The following is a 16368-nucleotide window of genomic DNA, read 5'->3' as shown; positions in this document are numbered from 1 at the left end:
GGCTTCACCAGAGACAGAGTGGGGAGCAGAACAGGCAGATTGACGAAGTACACTGCTGAGGGGAGCAGCGGGCGGGTCAGGAGAGGTCTGTTGCGGGGATCGAACTCATGGGGAAGTGGCTTAAGCTACTTAGTGCAGTGCTTTAACCCACTGCGCCACCAGGGAGGGCCTCTTATGTGCATTCTTATTGCACTCACTTTTTTGAATCCATATTTCCAGATCCAGGCTGAGTACAGTAGATACTACAGTGTGCTGTTTAGATCTCTCTTCAGGTCAAAACATCCAATCCTGTCCCTCCCTGTGGCTCAGTGGGTTAAAACACAGCACTGCAAAGCTATCAACTGCTAAGGCAAGAGTTCAATCCCTGGCCAGGGAGCTGACCCACATGGCCTGATGCTCCCCTCAGCAGTGTATTGCAGTCTAACTGCCTATTCTGCTCCCCACTCTGTCTCTGGTGACTCCTCTTACCACCCTGCACCCCTGGCCCGTACTCCAGTTCTGTATGTATAAATAAATAAATATTTAAAAAAAAATCAAATACCTATCTTGAGGCATTACTGTCTCAAGCAGCTCACAGTTGTATGTCTCCACACACCTCCCACTTTTCAACACAGGTAATCCTCAGGGCAATTCAGAAGTGGAAATGTTTGTTACCCTTCTCAGCATGGGACATCCCTAAAGAGAGAATCCAGTTTCTGAGTACTCTAGAATCTTTTAAGGTCTCAGTTGGCAACTTCTCTGTCCCCTTCTTTCTGCCCAATTCAGCCTCCATCACTTCCTTTCATGTCTTAACCTCTTGCAACTCTCTGTTGCAGAATCTTTTCCCAGGAATATATTGTCAGGTTACTTAGGTTGAAGGATAATTTTGCCTAATATTGTCCCATGGTCAAGAAGGCTCTGTCTCAAAACTAGCAAGTCTGTACCATGTATTCATCATGAAAGAGTAAAACAAGCCAGCAGAAAGTCTTAAATAAAAGTCTGTCTGCTATGAAACCCATTAGATCCCTGAATACCAAATGCTTGGGACATCAGTCACATAGAACTGTGTTTGTATTCCTCCACAACAGCAATGACAGCAGAACCCAGAGTGTGATGTGACATCTATCTGTGTTAGCACATCTGTCAAGCTACATTTCCATGCAGATTTTTAAAAGCTAATAGGAAGAATCAGCAATATAAGAAAATGTTTAGTGCTATCCAGACATGGCTCTTGGATAATTAAATTCTATTTGTTTCCCCAAGTCACAATTGAACAATGAATAATATTGTGGCTGCTAGAAAACCTGGAGTAATAACAGTAAGTTTTATTCACAAGGACTCTTGAAAAAAAAAAGTGTTTAATTCTGTAAGTGATTGATTAACTCTTACAGTTCTTAGAACCCCCACATCTCCAAGCTCTCCATCAGTGCCCACCTCCATGTTTTCCCACTTTTATTTTTCTCTCATTCTTTCAAGCACCTACCACCTCCTGTCATGAATCACAGAGCCCTTCCTGACTTTCAATCTGCTGGTTCTTGGAGCACAAACCTGATTTCTGCCAGGCACATATGAATAGTTCTGTCCTTCCATCAATCACCTGAAAGACTCGATGACTACACAAGAGAACTAAGTTCTTGATTTTTTTTTTATCTTATTTTAAGGTGTCAAAAGTGGAATTAATGGGCCATAGAAAGGTGCTCTTAAAGACAAAAAGTAGATATAGGAAATGAAGTCCATGATTCAGAGACCATGAATTTTCTCTCGATGCACCTGGTAAAGGTATATCGAGAAAAGGACATGGATGCATGTGAGGAGTCGGGGGAAGAGACTTTGAAAACCAGTATTACGAATCACACTTGAATGTTGTGCCAACTTCCTCTCTTGCAAAGTGGTCCTTTAAGGTTACAGCAGAAACACCGTCCAGCCCACTGCAACCAGAGCAGCTCTATCTATTTTAAATTCCTGGTCAAGTTAGGAATCAGTCTGCTATGTATATGATCTAATGTATTGAGTGAACCTGTCAGGTGTTTCCTAAAATAGGCACTGTAATCCACATGGATCTGGTATTAGAGTGATGAGACTTTAGTTAATGGAGGCAACTGTGTATTGATATGGAAAGGTCAGTGCCATTGAGAGAAAAATTCATTGTGGACCAACCAACTTTGCTTAGGAAGAAGCAGGGGAGATAGTAGGGGTGGCGTGGGGTGAGGAGGAGTCAAGGTCATAGGTGTTTGGGGGGTTTCTGCAGGAGCAGTAAAAAAATGACAGTGTCAACAGTTTAGGTTTGACAAGCTTGAATAATTTTTATCTTTCTCCCTACTTAAAAAAAAAATGTATTATTCTTGCAGGCTTTCATGCATAAGTCCTTCATTGTCTGGTACCTGACCTGGATTTATTTAGGGGTGGAGGAAGGTGTTGGTCTGTTAGATGAGGCAGACAGGAAGGAGAGTGGGTCACAGCCTTGACTGACCGTCCACGCTAGCTGTTCATCACCCTCAGGAATTTGATAGCCCTTGGAGGAGGACTATCTCCTTGGCTCTGCAGGGCCCAAAGAGAGCTATCAAAACATCATACAATGCTGAAAAAGAAACAAAACATAATTTATACACTATCAATGGAACATTTCCCCATTGATGTAAGCACTGAACACCCCTTTGTTGTATTTTTATATCTATATATTTATTTTACATCACTATGCATTTTTATATAGTTTGGTCTGCTCTCAGGTATCGTCTGAATAAAATTCCCCACCATCATGTCATCTGTGAACCACCACCATCATTTCTTCTGCTCTTTTCACCCCTGTTAGAACCCCTCTCTCTCTCTCCCCTGCTGAATATCTCTGATTTATACTTGTCCTACTAGTTTTGTCTTGTTTTTGCCTGATTCCTTTTATATTTCTTCTGTATTCCTCCTATAAATTAAACCATCTGATATTTTTCTTTTTCTTCGGACTTACTGTACTGAGCATGATCCCCTCCAGCTCCATGCATGTTGCTGTCAATGGCACAAGTGTCTCTTTTTTGATTGCTGAATTGCTGAAGAGAGAGAGACCATATCTTCTTGATCCAGTCGTCTGTTTTGGGGCATTTAGGTTGCTTCTAGATTTTGGCTCTCATAAATTGTGCTAAAATAAACATAGGAGTGCATACAAAAATAATGTTTTTGTATCCTCTGGGTAGACACCTAGGAGTAGAATTGCCGGGTCATAAAGCAGCTCCATTTTTAGTAGTCTGAGGAACCAACACACAGCTTTTCATAGTGTTTGGATCAGTTTGCATTGCCACCGGCTGTGTAGGAGGTGAACTCTCTTTGAACAGAACCATTTGGATAGCTCATAAAAACAGGACAGAGGGGAAATGATAGGCTATTTGTGAGAGAGAGAGCCCGAATCCCAACCACTAGACCACCAGGGAAGCTATTTGTATTGAAAGATATGCCTTTCCCTAACTGAATTTGATAAGGCAGATAATTTTGGTTAAAAAAATGAAAAAAGGCCCTCCCTGGTGGCGCAGCGGGTTAAAGCACAGCACTGAGAAGCTAAAGCCACTTCCGCATGAGTTCAATTCCGCCTGCCCGGGAGGTGACCACATGGCGTGGCAGACCTCTCCTGACCCGCCCGCTGCTCCCCTCAGCAGTGTACTTCGTGGATCTGTTCCCCACTCTGTCTCTGGTGAAGCCTCTCACCAGAGTCTCTGGCCTGTACCCCAGTTCTGTATGAATAAATAAATAAATCTTTTTTTAAAAAAATGGAAAAAAAAGACATGTATAGGCTATCCATACAGGGCTTCATTTTGCTTTTTACATCTCAGGAAAAGCAGTGAAAGTGTCATAGGTTTTGTAGATGTGTGTGTGTGTGAGTCTCTAAGGACTCAAGGGAGGCCCACGAAGGTTGATAAAGTAGACTCTACCTAGAAGAGAAGTGACTTTCCAAAATAAGGGGATAGTTAGGTTCTTCCTTCCCTTTGAGTTGGTTTCAAATTGTTTAAATTTACCCTTTTTAGGAAAAGTTGAAGACAGAGTATTGAGGCCTATGTTGCTAAAACTCATAGTGAATCGTGCTGCAGAAAGATCCCATTGTGTTCTTAGTTTGTTCTAGGTGTCATTTTGTTTTAAGGAGCCAGTTAACCTCACACTGGGGAGAAAGATGTCATAAGATAAAAATCTTAAATATAAAATACAGAACTTTTTTTTTTATTATGAAACTATTCTTTTTTAAAAAAAAATTATTTATGCATACAGAACTGGGGTACTGGGTTACAAGCCAGCGGTGCCAGGGGGAGTGAGAGGATTCACCAAATACAGAGTGGGAAGCAGAACAGGCAGACCAATGAAGTACACTGCTGAGGGGGCAGAGGGCCGGTCAGGAGAGGTCTGCTGCGCCATGTGGGTCACCTCCAGGGCAGGGGATTGAATTTGCACAGAAGTGACTGTGTTCTAACCTGTTGTGCAACTAGGGAGGTCCCAAGATATAGAACTTTTTAATGAGATCAGAAAACAAAGGTAAGCAATAGCCCATCATTAAATTAATTCAGCAAATGCATATTTAAGTTCTACATAGTGTCTGAAACTGGTAAAGTGACAGGAATATACAAAGGATTAAATTAGACCAAGACCCTGGTTCCTGTCTCTTTATGTGTACCTTGCACTGGGAGACAGAGGCATTCTATATTTATATACTATATACCATGAATTTAGTTTATTTTCACTGTTGCTTATTTTGTTTTATGTGTGATATTTTGAATGCATACATCTTTTAACATCCTGCTCATTGCTGAACGAGAGCAAGGATGCAACAGGAGCAGTAGAAAGACCAAGCAAAAGACGATAGCAATAAGGTCAAGGATGGTGCTGGCATGAATTAGGTGGTTGTGAGTGGGGATAGAATATTTTTGGGACCCTGCCTGTTGGTGCAACAGGTTAAAGCACAGCACTATGAAGTTGTCTTCAGCCACTGCAGCACAAGTTTAATCCCAGGCCTACAAGTTCAATCCCTTCCTGTGACATGGCACAGCAGACCTCTCCTGACCTGCCCACTGCTCCCCTTTGCAGTGTATTTCAGTAGATCTGCCTGTTCTGCTCCCCACTCTGTCCCTGGTGAGTCCTCTCACCCCTTGCACCTCTGGCTTGTGCCCCAGTTCTTGTATGCATAAATAAATCTTTAAAAAAAAAAGAAAATTTATTACAAAAATAGAATTTATTTGGAAACTCATGTTCTGGTCTCACCTTCAAAAGTTCACTGAATTCTGATATCTTGGCAGGCCTTTAAAAAAAAAAAAAGGCAGTAAAGGAAAGTGTGACTTTTTCTCACACTCAATCCTCTGCTCAACTCCAGGCAGAAGATGCAGGATTCTATCACTGTCATGGTTCTGTGAAAGAGGAACAGTCCCTGACAGTGACAAGCAGCACCGTTAGTGCAGAGAAGATGCGCTATTGAAGAGCAGTTGTGGAGTGGGTGAGCATGGGAGAACATGTAATGAACATGTCTCCTCTGTAATAGATCCGAAAGGGGGGTGAATTTGGAAATGTACAAACAGAAAGCAACTTAATTGCTGGGAAGATCCTGCATTAATTATCTAGGAAAAGAAAATAGACTCATCTTCCAAAGTGTCTCTTATTCTGCCTTGTTCACTTGTGTGCTTATTTATTTATTTTGGTACTGTGTCAGAGATTCTGATAAGAATATTTTGGGTGCCTCCCTGGTGGCCTATGAGTTAAGTCTCAGTACTGTCACCACTAAGGCCTGAGTTTGATCCCCAGCCAGGAAGCTGACCCACATGGCAATGCAGACCTCTCCTGTCTTGCCCACTGCTCCCCTCAGCGTTGGATTTCAGTAGATCCATCTGATTTGCTCCCCACTCTGTCTCTGGGGAATCATCTCACCCTCCCATAAACCTGAACTAACACCCATTGCCCCTTATTTCTTCCATGCCAAAAAAAAAAAAAAAACCCACTAAAAGAATACCTTGGCACCTTTTATTGGTGATCAGGAAGAAGTGAAGAGCTGTTCTGTGAGACAAGAGCGTGGGGAAGATCTCACTAAAGCTTTGGCAAGCTTAGTAACTCAGCTACCCATTTCCTGGAAATGGCAGAGAGAGACAGCAAGAAATATAGAGACACATCTTGCTATTTAGACTAAGATGACGCTATTATGAGAAACAGACTTCATGTTCTAAGAATTGAGGTTATATTTTTCCTTTCATAGCTTGATCTTCAACTTTGTATTATATGACAAGGTAACATTTTTATGAACAAGTTGAGTGTCTGTGATCAGCCTTCCTATGAAATTAGTTTTGTCCCAAATGCCTGTTATTCCAGTTGTTAAATTACTTCATGTCATGCTCCAAGGCTTATATAGTATACAACAATCAAACGGGAACAACACTTTGCATAGCATTAAATGCCAAATATTTTCTGACACTCCAGTAACTGAACGACAGCCAAAAAAATATGTGTTTGCTAAGGTTCCTTGCTATCCTGATTGCCAAGTGAGCCCAGCTTGGGAGTTACTGGCTTGCCAAATGTCGGTACTGTGTTAATATTGTTATTATTCTCCCTGAGTGAAGTATATAATGCCATTTCCGCTAAAGGTATTATTGATAGTGAGGATTACCATTGCAATTTGTATAATTATTGCAGCACCAATAACTGAGTCCCCTTCATCAAATATTTATATAACTATGCTGACTCTTTGAGCAGTGCTGATTTTAAAGGTGTTTGATGGACTGTTTCCTAGGATCTTTGTTACGCAGTTGAATATTTAATTCATGTGGGTTTCCTAGGCACTGAAGGGAGAAATTCAGGAGGATTTTATTTACAGGTCGATGGGAGTGGAACAGCGGGGTTTATCTGGATGAGAGAGCTTCTGCTTAATTTCATCAGGTAGTTTTCTTACTTTTTATAATCAAGTGGGCTAGCTCCTTTCTTTCCTTTGCATCTAGATGCCTATCACAGTAGAAAGATAGGACTTCCCGTAAAGTTCTTTTTTTTTTTTAAAGGACATTGCAAAACTACAAAAGTATATGGATAGAAATTCTCCTGTATAACGAAGGGCATATATTTCTGCTTGGAACTTTGGAGCTCAATCTCTTAGCCATTTTGAATCCTAGCAATTCATCCTTGACTTGTGATCATAAATAGCTTCTTAGGCTCTCCTAGATTCATGTTCTGAGAATTCTGGATAGATTGAAAAGGGAGGTGAAGATTGGCAGAGTTTATCTGCAGGGTATGTGGGAGCATGATGTCATGGGTGTTTAGGGGGGTATTAGCAATTAAAGGAGTCCAATTAGGAAAAAAATCCCAATGTTGCTAATTTCTGTAGTATACGGTGTAAAGGTCTGAAGCACAGATCTCTTTAGGAGAGTAATGCTAAAAAACCTACAAGTATTTACTTAAGAAAGGGCGATAAGGTTATGTGCATTCTTAGCGTTAAATTAAAACAGTGTCTGGTGTGGTATTAAAAAGTCCCCCACCACAATCGTACCATGAAGGCAACGGGCCATTAGCCTTCATTAGCAAATCAGGCCTGGGCTAACCCTGTTTTCTGTCTGATTATAAAGACTGTGATACAGTCCATGCCACTTAATCTGGACCCAGGTAATAAGCACATCTTAATTAAGATGCCCCGCTGGGAACCAATTTAATGCAATATATATAATAGGATTTCAATTCTGCTTTAGCGTCTGTGCTAGATAATAGGGGTGGCTGGAGAAGCTTTATGTCACTAATTTCACAAACTGAATACAATCTCTGTATCTCAGCATGAGTATTTTGAAAGCTCAGAGGAGAAAAAAATGAAATAACATCAACTACTTTAGAATGGTGTAAAGGGAACTGCTTTTAAACTCCTTTTCATCAGTGTCTCATTTTTAGAAGCTATGTTTAAGTGCACTGATGATAACATCAATTGATCTCTACTCTCTTTGTATAGAGCTTTGTATATTGTTCACTGTTTTTTGAATTAAAAAAGTGTTTTTCCCCCACATTCCTTCTTTGATAATTTTCCAGAGAACGATTTTTCTCTGGTACCCTGAATATGAAGAACAATAAAAGTAAGAAGCCTTTAAAAATTTAGGGTGTTGGGTATTTACTTTGAGTGACCTATGTTTTGATTTTTGTAGGACTACAGACTAGTTCATTCAGCTGGAGTCAGGCTCACTGTTCATTCACCAATGTTTATCCAGCTCTCCATCCATTCATTCATTATTTGTCTACCCATCCATCTGCTATCAGTCACCCATTTATTTCTTCATTCCATAACTCATGTACTTCACAATCTATGAGCTTCTATAAAATCCCAGACCCTTTCATCCTTGCTGAATGCCTCCCCCAATACTGGTTTGAGCACTGCAGGAACAAACTAGACTTGAAACTTAAATGGAGGTGAAGAGCACCAGGATGGACTGGAGGAGGACTGGATGGGCTGACACAGGATCAAGATGTGGCCTGGATGATTAATTTTAGGAAATGGCCGGGAGGTTGCTTGATTTAGTGAGAAGAGACTGGACAGTTATTATTGCAATTAGCCTGCTACATAAAATCTTTTTGAAGTTCTTCCTACCACCACCACCAAGTTTGTAGTCCTAGGCAATATTACCTGTTTTCCAAACTATGTATATATTTTTTCTGCCAAAAACAAACAACTCTGAATATTTCTGTCGCACTTTAAACTGTCCCACCCTGCTTTTTACTTTAACTTTTTTGTGTGTGTTGGTGGTGGTGGGGGATGTTGCCTATTGACAGCCTAATTCAGATTATCACCCTTTGGGTGACGGGAGGGGAGAGAGTGATGGCAAGCGGTCTTTTACATAATTCACTGAACTGTGATCCTCACATGAGTGAAGGCTTGGTGTACAAACTGAGAAAGTGAACTCGCCAGGGATTACATATTGATGAGCTTTAAGAAATAAAAGAAGGCTTGACTATGTAACCTCTTTTCATTTCATTTTGTTTGGCAGGAAAACTCATAGCAGTGAACTGTAACAAATGGAAACCTGGATTTCAATTGCCTTGCATTCTTGGGACGCATGGTAGGTGAGTTAAATGGCTATGCTTAATTCAATTAAATATTGCACAATAAGTTGCATTTACCTGGCTATCTAGCAATACTTAGCAGAATACAGATTGATCATTATATAACACTTTTGAAACAAATGCATACTGTACAGTGATCCAATGCATTTTGATTTCTTTTTACAAAGTCTTAAGTTCTGTAGTTGTTTATAGCCCATTATCAAAGACTTGAAAAATAGAACTGATCTGTATCCTTACTTCTGCTAATGCAGATTTCTATCATAAACCTAACCATTGCTGAGATGTTATATTTTGCAAAGAAATGTGAAAGGAAATTAGTTGGTCAGAATAGAATTTTTCAAACTCATTGCTGCTACTTTAGAGAGACAAAAATGATGGATAGTTATTGATGTTTATATAGTATTTAAATCATGTAAATTATTTCATGTGGTGTTCATGTGACTTCATGTGGAAAGTGAAAAAATCTGATACCTTTGAAATAGAGTTAGGAAATTTTAACAAGTAGTACTTTAACATCTATATCTATAAACCTTCTCTAAAATACTTCCAAATGACAGATAACAAAATCAAAACACAGCACTATTAACATCAATTGGCTCTTTCCAGTGTTGAGTAAATCCGTTGTGTAGAGTGCTATCCTGAATGTCCACTGCTGGGGCTGTCCTGTGGAATGGGTATTGCCACTGTGTCCCTCAAAATAACTAAATGTGGCTTGTCAAGAGTGATTTGGTCATACAACTAGTGTCTGGTCCTGGTCATCGATTCTCTGACACATATGCCTGTGTCTATAAAGCCCTGGATTTATTGCCTCTCTATATGTCCCTAGTCTTTATATGCCATCTTAGAATTCTGAATCTCATTCAAAAACTGAACATCATCTTTCTTTGTCCCCTGATATCACTGTTCTGTCATTCTCTGTGAGGAAACATAAAGGCCATCCTGGAAGTCGAAATTCTCAGTAAATCTTGGTATATTTTTTAGTTTGATGAATTACTTCTGAGTTGTAGTTCAGTCTTTGTAAGTGATTGCTGGTAGCCTGGGGCATTGGCAATCACAAACAGATCCCCTTTGTAATTAGTTTTTGGGTATGGTATTTAATGGTTTATTTATCAAGAGAAATTATTCCTTAGTCCCAATATTCATGTTTCATCATTCAGGGACACAAGTCAGTGACCATTTTTCATGGAAGTCAAGCCAAATAAATCCTTTCTGTTTCATGATCACTTTGCACTCTGAAAGATCCCAGTTTTCCTCATCTCCTCAAACTAGTCATGGGATCATCATTTCTATAGAAGTTTGTGCCTGCCTTCTCTCTTGCTTCTGCACAGCAAACATACAGAATACTGCTATTGCCCATGTTCCAGCAATCTGAAAATGAGATGCTTGGCCAACAGAGCTTGCCTGTGAGGTTTTGACAAAGCACAGGAAGCCATGGAAGTTACTTCCCTCAACAGGGATGTCCTTCCACAGTGAAGGAGTGGAGAGTGCCACCCTTTCTAATTAGCTCAAAGATAAAGTGGATTCATAGGAAAGAATGAGGTATCTTGGGGCCTCCCCAGTGGTGCAGGGATTAAGATTCAGTGTTATCACCACTATGGCATGAGTTTGATCCCCAGCATGGGAGCTGACCCACACACCATAGCAAATCTCTTCTGTCTTACCTGTGTGTTTCAGTGGATACACCTGTCTGCTCCCACTCTGTCTCTGGTGAATCCTCTCACCACCTGTACCTCTGGCCTACACCCCAGTTCTTTTATTTATATGTGTGTGTGTGTGTGTATGCACACACACAAGGCTGAGAAATGTCTAGGAGTAGTTGGAACTTAGAGGTGAAAGTCGTTTTCTCTCTCTTCCTTTCTCTTTTGCTCCTTGTCTACTGGGCTCTCTGCGCTGTACCTGTTGCTGTTTTCTGTAACTCCTCCTGCTTCCTGCTTCCTCTACCTGCATGAGAACATGGCTGTTCTCTTCCTGACTTTTTCAAAGAGCCACCATCATCTGATCGATTCAAGAGTATTTTTCTTCAAACTCAAATGCTGAAGAGCATATGCCTCTGTTTCTGGGTCCTTTCTTCTGTTACATTGATCTATGTGTCTGCCCTTTGCCTCACGTCCAGTTTTGGCTGACGTAACTTTGTGCTACCACTTGAAGTGGTATAGCCTAGCACCCCCCTCCACCACCTTACTCTTTCTTTCCAGTGTAACAAAAGGCCTTTGCCAATCCATGTAAGCTTTGGAATAGTTTTGTGTATAACAAAAAAAGGATGGGGTTGTATATCAGTTTAAGAAGAGCAGATATCTTTGTGTGTCTGTCAGTGCATGAACCCAGAATGTCTCCTCACTTTTTACATTTTCATCAACATTGTGTTGAGGAGAAAAATAACGGTGATATCTATTAATATATTAACACATTGGATTGTCAGGTAAATCATGACCTGTTTTTCAAAGAAAAATTATGTTGTACCTTTTTCGACAACCCAATTTTTTCTTTCTTTTTAAGATTTATTTATTTATTTAGACATACAGAACTGGGGTACAGGCCAGAGGTGCAAGAGCAGTGAGAGAATTCACCAGAGACAGAGTGGGAAGCAGAACAGGCAGATGAACGTAATACACTTCTGAGGGGAGCAGTGGGTGGTCAGGAGGGGTCTGTTATGCCATGTGGGTCACCTCCGGGGCAGGGGATAGAATTCACACTGAAGTGGCTGCGGCTCATTTTCAGTGCTGTGCTTTAACCCACTGGGCCACCAGAGAGGGCCTGACAACCCAGTTATTTCTTATGGATGATCTTTCTATTCCTGGGAGAAAATTCACTTTGCTGGAAACATTTTGGAGAAATACATGTTTTGTATTGACTCAGCCTTTGTATTTATGTCTCCTTGGTCCCCTTCAGCTACAGTGAATGTAGAATTCAAAGAGGATTCGTCCATGTTTGGCTATGTTAGGACTATTCTCATGGTAAATTGCTGACCATTTCAAAGTAGAATCAGTGGAACCAGTCCTCCTCCCCGACTCCACTTGTTTCTACTCTCAGTTTGTTAGATCCCATGGCACTGTGGTGAAAAGACATTAGGTAGGTCACAATGCTATTGTCTCTTAGAATACTTAGAATGTTTTAGAGACTTTGGCCCTCTCTTCTGAAAAATCACAAATTATTACAACATTTTAAGGAGCCATGAAATTCTGTAGATTTTCGGGGAACTAGTGGGCATTGAGTCATATCATTTCACAATATTCTGCGAAAGTCGCTTTACTGAGTATTCTTAGTGAGGACAATGGAGCTATCCAGACCAAATGTTACCCAGGTCATTACTGGAAGCAACTTCACAGCCAGGCAGAAACAATGGCTGATGAAGCCACTGACATACTTTTTCAGATTTAAACCTGCTTCTCAGATTTCTCAGCACTAGCTGCTTACACAAACAACTGCTGAAGTTTCTAGCTTTCTGGAGACAGTAGAATCCTTCCCCTTCTGCTAACCATTTTTAGTGAATATCCGTTTCCTATCTCTGTGTGCTTCCTTAGCACCAAAGTCTCAGTCAGTTTTATATAGTCCCCTGTTGATGACGCTGGTGGGCTTGCTTAGAAAGCTCCTTGCTGGGAGCAAGGGGTATATTTGTCCTTGAGCTGAAATGAGTCAAGTGGCTGTGCTGATAGAAGTGAGTACAGCTAACAAATGTACATTGGCATTGGTGACTCAGGATAATTGGAGGGCAGCCCTAACCCCTGGGTGGAGATAGGGAACAGAGAAAAGACATGTTGGCCATGTACCAGAGAGAAAGGCCAGGGCAGGATGCTCAAGCAAGCTGAGCGAGGGTAGATTGGACATACTCTAACTCATCAGCTCCCCATGGCAGATTTTTAGAATATAGAATATAGAATAACTACCTGTCTCTGTGCTAATAAGGAAAATTCTGTGGAACGTGTAGAATAATTGAAGATACGCGTTTAGAAAAGCTGAGTTTTCTTTTTTGTTGTTGTTTTAAAGGTTTATTTATTTATGTACACAGAACTGGGTACAGACTAGAGGTGCAGGGGAGGTGAGAAGCACCAGAAGACAGAGTGGGGAGCAGAACAGGCAGATTGATGAAGTACACTGCTGAGGGGTGCAGCAGGCAGGTCAGGAGAGGTCTGCTGTGCCATGTGGATCACCTCCGGGGTTGTGATCAAACTCACACTGAAGCGGGCGCAGCCAGCTTTCAGTGCTGTGCTTTAACCCGATGCACCGCCAGAGAGGGCCTGAGTTTTCTTAGTACACTGAAAATTTGTGGGAGTGTCATTATGTGTGGGCATAATTACCAGTAATTAATAATTACCATAATTCCAAATTATCTTTTTTTTCTGGCAATAAACTAAGGGTAGAACATGTTACTTTCCATTCTAAATTCATGTAAACTCTAGTTCAGTTCTTCTAGGTAGAGGTAAGGAAACTGATCGTCAAAGGAAAAGGGGATGATTTGTTTAAATCTCTGCTTTTCCTTTGATGTGCACCCCCCAAAATGCAAGCAGAGACACACACTCTCAATTTGAAAAAAGTAATACAAGAAGGAGTTCAGAGACAGTAATCTAAATGTGTTCAGTTGATGGTCTGTTGAAACATTTAATCTTTCAAATGCTCAAGACTGTTGCTATATTTTTCATTATGTTCACTTCTATCAAAATTGAACACAGGAATAAGATTTTTCATTTTTTCTATCTCCTTTTTGTTATATCCTTCCTGTAACAATAAGATACTGGCATTTGCACAATTAAAAAAAATGGTTGGTATGAGCTCCATCACTTTTTCTTATAGACAGCATGAAACACAAATTATTTTTTATTACTTTGAGAGGAGGGATAATGCCTTTCTGTGATGATTAAGCCAATCATCAAAACTTTAGCCAGAATTGACAGGGGTGGGGTTGGTGGGGAAGAAAAGAGTTTGAAACTTGGAGGAAAAAGCGCCCACAGGTATTACATGAGGGGTTCTCTCCAAAATCTACGTGAATAAAAAGTCCCTTTTTTTGCTTTTACCTTAGAAGCAACTCATATTGCTTTTTGATTCCAGAGATACCAGAATATTCATGTACTGAAAAGTAATTCAAAGTTTCTATGTATGAGAAACTTATGGATTATAAAGAATTGAAAGAAAAGGGAAGACTATCCTCAGAAGCATAGAAATTCTCCTTGTCTGGTCCCAAGTTATCTTTCTGTCCTAATCTCCTTCAAGTCACACCCCAATTTTTACAATTTCCATAGATATCCTTATTTCTTTCAAATGAAATTTTATCCAGACATATATTGAAACTTCTTGAAATGTATATCAGAATTTCCCCCTGCATCTGCCTCTCAGTAATCTTCCTCATGCTGAAATTGCTTCTACACTGAGTTCCTGAAACTGTAATTCTTTTGTGTATTCTCTATGTTTTGGAGAGTATTCCTGACCCTCCTTGTCCTCTTAAGAAACTTATTTAAGATGAAGAGGTCTCATCTCTTTTCCTAATATTTGTTTTTTCTGCATACACAAATGCAGTCTAATCTTTAATTTTTATGGCTTTAGCTTTCAAAACACTTGTCATTTATATATTATTTATTGGCACCCTGAACTCCCCCAGATTTTGGCTTTTGCTCATCAGATGATTAACTGACATTTCATTTTCTCACATAGTGCTTCTACCTGCTGTCATCCGTATTAGTGGGATGTAGTGCTTGAATTTGCCTGATTTATAAAAAACAGTGGACAGCAGGGAAAAGTACCTATACCAGTGATAAGTGGAATGTTGGAGATATTCTATCTCTAAACAAGATGAAAAAATATTGAAATGCACATCAAAACAGTACATGTATGGGTGGGCTGCCTACTCATTGAACTTCAACCAGTATCAATATGTTTGATTTTGAAACGAAGAAACAAAGCTAAGGAAATTAAAGAAATTTACGTTTCTAGTGGTCTGTATTGAAAATTGCATTGAAAAGAAAAGGTAAAATCAGAAAGATAGGACTGTGTTTTAGTTCTCTGGAAATTGAATTACAATAATTTGTAATTCTGATAGTGACAATTTGCATTTTTGAACTTGGGCTGCATTTTTCGAAAGGTATTATTTACAAGATGAGTAACTTTCTGCATTGCTTAGCTGAATTGATCATCGCCAAGGTTCTTCCTTCATTGCCAGGATACTTTGCTCATTTTAAAGATACAGAAGGAAGACATTCTTCTCTCTCTTTTGATGAAAATTAAAGCTCTGAAGTCAAGATATCTTTCCTATTATCACATAAACCCAGCATGGTAAAATCTGAACTAAAGCAAAGTATACTTTTAGATCTAATGGAATTTTCCCCATTAGATCTAAATTAGATCTACCCACTAAATATGGTGATACCTTTCCGTAAGTGCCAATAAAGAACTATTAATCCAGTATGATAAATTCTTAAAGACAATGAAATGCTGTGCATTGGACTCTGATTCTAAAAACTGAATGAAAATTTACTTTTCTCATCTCCACACTCTGTCCAATTGGCCCCTGTATACATCAATATCTGAATTCTAGCCAGTGAGAAAAGACATGGTGGTTAATCTAAGATGGAAGGCTCATTCTTCCATAGAAACCTGAGGAGTGGAGATACTGCAAACATTGTAAGTCATCTTTACACTTCTTCTGTAAATATTTTGACTTTCAGCTGAGGAACCATGAAGCTGGAGTGTGAATAGCACCAGTGTATTTTCCACAGCAAGAGAAAATTATCACTATTGAATACATTAGTAAAACAATTCAGGAAAATGGATGTTTGTTAGAACTAAAGTGGTCTTTTCATCTTGGGCGGGCCATTCTTTAGAAAGTGTTGTGGTTTAACTGAAAATAGGAAATAGAAATACTTATGGTGATTTTTAAGCATCTTTTTAGAGAGAAGAATAAATGCCAGTGAGTTGTCACATTTTCACAGCTATTTAATATCATTAAACATTATAACCATCTTCTTAAAGATACAGATCTCTATGCCAATCTCTTAGTGTGGGTTAGGACAATAAATGGGTGTAGAGTGTGGTGCGTACCATAAATTGAATTCTCTAAAGCTCACATGCTTCCATTTCAATTTTCACATTCTTTTTTTGTCACAACAAAACTTGAATGAAAAAAGTGGAAAAAATATATTTTTTCTTTTCCTTTGGCTCTTTAATTTTTTTTATTATTATAATATTCTATTTTTACATCATTTTGTGCCCTTTCCATCTCAGTTGTAATCTCCATGGGCTTCCCATCACCAAATCACCCATGTGCCATCACCACAGTCGTATGCACTTCTCCCCCCTCAATTTTTGATCCCATTCCCCACTCCACCCCCGTAAAATGTCTCTGGTATATAGTTGTTCATTATTATTTCC

At 39.7% G+C, this 16368-nt stretch overlaps 1 long non-coding RNA gene across 5 annotated transcripts in view; it reads left to right on the top strand.

Moving 5' to 3' along the window:
* The window catches only part of LOC105854155, a 135287-nt gene that overhangs the window by 55813 nt on the left and 63106 nt on the right, over positions 1-16368 (top strand). For all 5 annotated transcript variants that reach the window (XR_001145869.1, XR_001145867.1, XR_001145868.1 and 2 more), the window contains exon 4: positions 8937-9012. This is a non-coding gene — a long non-coding RNA (uncharacterized LOC105854155). The remainder of the gene's footprint in view (positions 1-8936; positions 9013-16368) is intronic.

This window comes from Condylura cristata, unplaced genomic scaffold (assembly GCF_000260355.1).
Source record: "Condylura cristata isolate star-nosed mole 26May11 unplaced genomic scaffold, ConCri1.0 scaffold00028, whole genome shotgun sequence".
NCBI lineage: Eukaryota > Metazoa > Chordata > Mammalia > Eulipotyphla > Talpidae > Condylura > Condylura cristata.
The sequence above is the reverse complement of the archived record's forward strand: the minus strand, read 5'-3'. Positions and strand labels throughout refer to the sequence as shown.